The sequence below is a fragment of the Dendrobates tinctorius genome, unplaced genomic scaffold, assembly GCF_039654945.1.
Source record: "Dendrobates tinctorius isolate UK_male_01 unplaced genomic scaffold, ASM3965494v1 ptg000022l, whole genome shotgun sequence".
Taxonomy (NCBI): domain Eukaryota; kingdom Metazoa; phylum Chordata; class Amphibia; order Anura; family Dendrobatidae; genus Dendrobates; species Dendrobates tinctorius.
The window spans coordinates 35271780-35278157 of record NW_027361690.1 but is presented as its reverse complement, the minus strand read 5'-3'; positions in this window follow the sequence as shown (position 1 = coordinate 35278157).

Genomic DNA, 6378 nt, shown 5'->3' with positions numbered 1-6378 from the left:
GTAGTGCTGGTAGATGAGCGGTGCCAGGACACATACCAGGCTGTGGTAGTGCTGGTAGATGAGCGGTGTCAGGACACATACCAGGCTGTGGTAGTGCTGGTAGATGAGCGGTGCCAGGACACATACCAGGCTGTGGTAGTGCTGGTAGATGAGCGGTGTCAGGACACATACCAGGCTGTGGTAGTGCTGGTAGATGAGCGGTGTCAGGACATGTGCCAGGCTGTGGTAGTGCTGGTAGATGAGCGGTGCCAGGACACATACCAGGCTGTGGTAGTACTGGTAGATGAGCAGTGTCAGGACACATACCAGGCTGTGGTAGTGCTGGTAGGTGAGCGGTGTCAGGACACATACCAGGCTGTGGTAGTGCTGGTAGATGAGCGGTGTCAGGACACATACCAGGCTGTGGTAGTGCTGGTAGATGAGCGGTGTCAGGACACATACCAGGCTGTGGTAGTGCTGGTAGATGAGCGGTGCCAGGACACATACCAGGCTGTGGTAGTGCTGGTAGATGAGCCGTGTCAGGACACATACCAGGCTGTGGTAGTGCTGGTAGATGAGCGGTGTCAGGACAGATACCAGGCTGTGGTAGTGCTGGTAGATGAGCGGTGCCAGGACACATACCAGGCTGTGGTAGTGCTGGTAGATGAGCGGTGTCAGGACACATACCAGGCTGTGGTAGTGCTGGTAGATGAGCGGTGCCAGGACACATACCAGGCTGTGGTAGTGCTGGTAGATGAGCGGTGTCAGGACACATACCAGACTGTGGTAGTGCTGGTAGATGAGCGGTGTCAGGACATGTGCCAGGCTGTGGTAGTGCTGGTAGATGAGCGGTGCCAGGACACATACCAGGCTGTGGTAGTGCTGGTAGATGAGCGGTGCCAGGACACATACCAGGCTGTGGTAGTGCTGGTAGATGAGCGGTGTCAGGACACATACCAGGCTGTGGTAGTGCTGGTAGATGAGCGGTGTCAGGACACATACCAGGCTGTGGTAGTGCTGGTAGATGAGCGGTGTCAGGACACATACCGGGCTGTGGTAGTGCTGGTAGATGAGCGGTGCCAGGACACATACGAGGCTGTGGTAGTGCTGGTAGATGACCGGTGTCAGGACACATACCAGGCTGTGGTAGTGCTGGTAGATGAGCGGTGTCAGGACATGTGCCAGGCTGTGGTAGTGCTGGTAGATGAGCGGTGTCAGGACACATACCAGGCTGTGGTAGTGCTGGTAGATGAGCGGTGTCAGGACAGATACCAGGCTGTGGTAGTGCTGGTAGATGAGCGGTGCCAGGACACATACCAGGCTGTGGTAGTGCTGGTAGATGAGCGGTGTCAGGACACATACCAGGCTGTGGTAGTGCTGGTAGATGAGCGGTACCAGGACACATACCAGGCTGTGGTAGTGCTGGTAGATGAGCGGTGTCAGGACACATACCAGGCTGTGGTAGTGCTGGTAGATGAGCGGTGTCAGGACATGTGCCAGGCTGTGGTAGTGCTGGTAGATGAGCGGTGCCAGGACACATACCAGGCTGTGGTAGTGCTGGTAGATGAGCGGTGCCAGGACACATACCAGGCTGTGGTAGTGCTGGTAGATGAGCGGTGTCAGGACACATACCAGGCTGTGGTAGTGCTGGTAGATGAGCGGTGCCAGGACACATACCAGGCTGTGGTAGTGCTGGTAGATGAGCGGTGTCAGGACACATACCAGGCTGTGGTAGTGCTGGTAGATGAGCGGTGTCAGGACATGTGCCAGGCTGTGGTAGTGCTGGTAGATGAGCGGTGCCAGGACACATACCAGGCTGTGGTAGTGCTGGTAGATGAGCGGTGTCAGGACACGTGCCAGGCTGTGGTAGTGCTGGTAGATGAGCGGTGCCAGGACACATACCAGGCTGTGGTAGTGCTGGTAGATGAGCGGTGCCAGGACACATACCAGGCTGTGGTAGTGCTGGTAGATGAGCGGTGTCAGGACACATACCAGGCTGTGGTAGTGCTGGTAGATGAGCGGTGTCAGGACACATACCAGGCTGTGGTAGTGCTGGTAGATGAGCGGTGTCAGGACACATACCAGGCTGTGGTAGTGCTGGTAGATGAGCGGTGCCAGGACACATACCAGGCTGTGGTAGTGCTGGTAGATAACCGGTGTCAGGACACATACCAGGCTGTGGTAGTGCTGGTAGATGAGCGGTGTCAGGACATGTGCCAGGCTGTGGTAGTGCTGGTAGATGAGCGGTGTCAGGACATGTGCCAGGCTGTGGTAGTGCTGGTAGATGAGCGGTGCCAGGACACATACCAGGCTGTGGTAGTGCACTGCTGGTAGATGAGCGGTGCCAGGACACATACCAGGTTGTGGTAGTGCTGGTAGATGAGCGGTGCCAGGACACATACCAGGCTGTGGTAGTGCTGGTGGATGAGCGGTGTCAGGACATGTGCCAGGCTGTGGTAGTGCTGGTAGATGAGCGGTGTCAGGACATGTGCCAGGCTGTGGTAGTGCTGGTAGATGAGCGGTGTCAGGACATGTGCCAGGCTGTGGTAGTGCTGGTAGATGAGCGGTGCCAGGACACATACCAGGCTGTGGTAGTGCACTGCTGGTAGATGAGCGGTGCCAGGACACATACCAGGTTGTGGTAGTGCTGGTAGATGAGCGGTGCCAGGACACATACCAGGCTGTGGTAGTGCTGGTGGATGAGCGGTGTCAGGACATGTGCCAGGCTGTGGTAGTGCTGGTAGATGAGCGGTGTCAGGACATGTGCCAGGCTGTGGTAGTGCTGGTAGATGAGCGGTGTCAGGACATGTTCCAGGCTGTGGTAGTGCACTGCTGGTAGATGAGCGGTGCCAGGACACATACCAGGCTGTGATAGTGCTGGTAGATGAGCGGTGCCAGGACACATACCAGGCTGTGGTAGTGCTGGTAGATGAGCGGTGTCAGGACATGTGCCAGGCTGTGGTAGTGCTGGTAGATGAGCGGTGTCAGGACACATACCAGGCTGTGGTAGTGCTGGTAGATGAGCGGTGTAAGGACACATACCAGGCTGTGGTAGTGCTGGTAGATGAGCGGTGTCAGGACACATACCAGGCTGTGGTAGTGCTGGTAGATGAGCGGTGTCAGGACACATACCAGGCTGTGGTAGTGCTGGTAGATGAGCGGTGTCAGGACACATACCAGGCTGTGGTAGTGCTGGTAGATGAGCGGTGTCAGGACACATACCAGGCTGTGGTAGTGCTGGTAGATGAGCGGTGTCAGGACACATACCATGCTGTGGTAGTGCTGGTAGATGAGCGGTGCCAGGACACATACCAGGCTGTGGTAGTGCTGGTAGATGAGCTGTGTCAGGACACATACCAGGCTGTGGTAGTGCTGGTAGATGAGCGGTGTCAGGACACATACCAGGCTGTGGTAGTGCTGGTAGATGAGCGGTGCCAGGACACATACCAGGCTGTGGTAGTGCTGGTAGATGACCGGTGTCAGGACACATACCAGGCTGTGGTAGTGCTGGTAGATGAGCGGTGTCAGGTCTTGTGCCAGGCTGTGGTAGTGCTGGTAGATGAGCGGTGTCAGGACAAGTGCCAGGCTGTGGTAGTGCTGGTAGATGAGCGGTGTCAGGACACATACCAGGCTGTGGTAGTGCTGGTAGATGAGCGGTGCCAGGACACATACCAGGCTGTGGTAGTGCTGGTAGATGAGCGGTGTCAGGACACATACCAGGCTGTGGTAGTGCTGGTAGATGAGCGGTGCCAGGACACATACCAGGCTGTGGTAGTGCTGGTAGATGAGCGGTGTCAGGACACATACCAGGCTGTGGTAGTGCTGGTAGATGAGCGGTGTCAGGACAAGTGCCAGGCTGTGGTAGTGCTGGTAGATGAGCGGTGCCAGGACACATACCAGGCTGTGGTAGTGCTGGTATATGAGCGGTGTCAGGACAGATACCAGGCTGTGGTAGTGCTGGTAGATGAGCGGTGCCAGGACACATACCAGGCTGTGGTAGTGCTGGTAGATGAGCGGTGTCAGGACACATACCAGGCTGTGGTAGTGCTGGTAGATGAGCGGTGCCAGGACACATACCAGGCTGTGGTATTGCTGGTAGATGAGCGGTGTCAGGACACATACCAGGCTGTGGTAGTGCTGGTAGATGAGCGGTGTCAGGACATGTGCCAGGCTGTGGTAGTGCTGGTAGATGAGCGGTGCCAGGACACATACCAGGCTGTGGTAGTGCTGGTAGATGAGCGGTGCCAGGACACATACCAGGCTGTGGTAGTGCTGGTAGATGAGCGGTGTCAGGACACATACCAGGCTGTGGTAGTGCTGGTAGATGAGCGGTGTCAGGACACATACCAGGCTGTGGTAGTGCTGGTAGATGAGCGGTGTCAGGACACATACCAGGCTGTGGTAGTGCTGGTAGATGAGCGGTGCCAGGACACATACCAGGCTGTGGTAGTGCTGGTAGATGAGCGGTGTCAGGACACATACCAGGCTGTGGTAGTGCTGGTAGATGAGCGGTGTCAGGACATGTGCCAGGCTGTGGTAGTGCTGGTAGATGAGCGGTGCCAGGACACATACCAGGCTGTGGTAGTGCTGGTAGATGAGCGGTGCCTGGACACATACCAGGCTGTGGTAGTGCTGGTAGATGAGCGCTGTCAGGACACATACCAGGCTGTGGTAGTGCTGGTAGATGAGCGGTGTCAGGACACATACCAGGCTGTGGTAGTGCTGGTAGATGAGCGGTGTCAGGACACATACCAGGCTGTGGTAGTGCTGGTAGATGAGCGGTGCCAGGACACATACCAGGCTGTGGTAGTGCACTGCTGGTAGATGAGCGGTGCCAGGACACATACCAGGCTGTGGTAGTGCTGGTAGATGAGCGGTGCCAGGACACATACCAGGCTGTCGTAGTGCTGGTAGATGAGCGGTGTCAGGACATGTGCCAGGCTGTGTTAGTGCTGGTAGATGAGCGGTGTCAGGACATGTGCCAGGCTGTGGTAGTGCACTGCTGGTAGATGAGCGGTGCCAGGACACATACCAGGCTGTGGTAGTGCTGGTAGATGAGCGGTGCCAGGACACATACCAAGCTGTGGTAGTGCTGGTAGATGAGCGGTGTCAGGACACATACCAGGCTGTGGTAGTGCTGGTAGATGAGCGGTGTCAGGACACATACCAGGCTGTGGTAGTGCTGGTAGATGAGCGGTGCCAGGACACATACCAGGCTGTGGTAGTGCTGGTAGATGAGCGGTGCCAGGACACATACCAGGCTGTGGTAGTGCTGGTAGATGAGCGGTGTCAGTACACATACCAGGCTGTGGTAGTGCTGGTAGATGAGCGGTGCCAGGACACATACCAGGCTGTGGTAGTGCTGGTAGATGAGCGGTGCCAGGACACATACCAGGCTGTGGTAGTGCTGGTAGATGAGCGGTGTCAGGACACATACCAGGCTGTGGTAGTGCTGGTAGATGAGCGGTGCCAGGACACATACCAGGCTGTGGTAGTGCTGGTAGATGAGCGGTGTCAGGACACATACCAGGCTGTGGTAGTGCTGGTAGATGAGCGGTGCCAGGACACATACCAGGCTGTGGTAGTGCTGGTAGATGAGCGGTGCCAGGACATATACCAGGCTGTGGTAGTGCTGGTAGATGAGCGGTGCCAGGACACATACCAGGCTGTGGTAGTGCACTGCTGGTAGATGAGCGGTGCCAGGACACATACCAGGCTGTGGTAGTGCTGGTAGATGAGCGGTGCCAGGACACATACCAGGCTGTGGTAGTGCTGGTAGATGAGCGGTGTCAGGACATGTGCCAGGCTGCGGTAGTGCTGGTAGATGAGCGGTGTCAGGACATGTGCCAGGCTGTGGTAGTGCTGGTAGATGAGCGGTGCCAGGACACATACCAGGCTGTGGTATTGCTGGTAGATGAGCGGTGCCAGGACACATACCAGGCTGTGGTAGTGCTGGTAGATGAGCGGTGTCAGGACACATACCAGGCTGTGGTAGTGCTGGTAGATGAGCGGTGTCAGGACACATACCAGGCTGTGGTAGTGCTGGTAGATGAGCGGTGTCAGGACACATACCAGGCTGTGGTAGTTCTGGTAGATGAGCGGTGCCAGGACACATACCAGGCTGTGGTAGTGCTGGTAGATGAGCGGTGTCAGGACACATACCAGGCTGTGGTAGTGCTGGTAGATGAGCGGTGTCAGGACATGTGCCAGGCTGTGGTAGTGCTGGTAGATGAGCGGTGTCAGGACACATACCAGGCTGTGGTAGTGCTGGTAGATGAGCGGTGTCAGGACAGATACCAGGCTGTGGTAGTGCTGGTAGATGAGCGGTGCCAGGACACATACCAGGCTGTGGTAGTGCTGGTAGATGATCGGTGTCAGGACACATACCAGGCTGTGGTA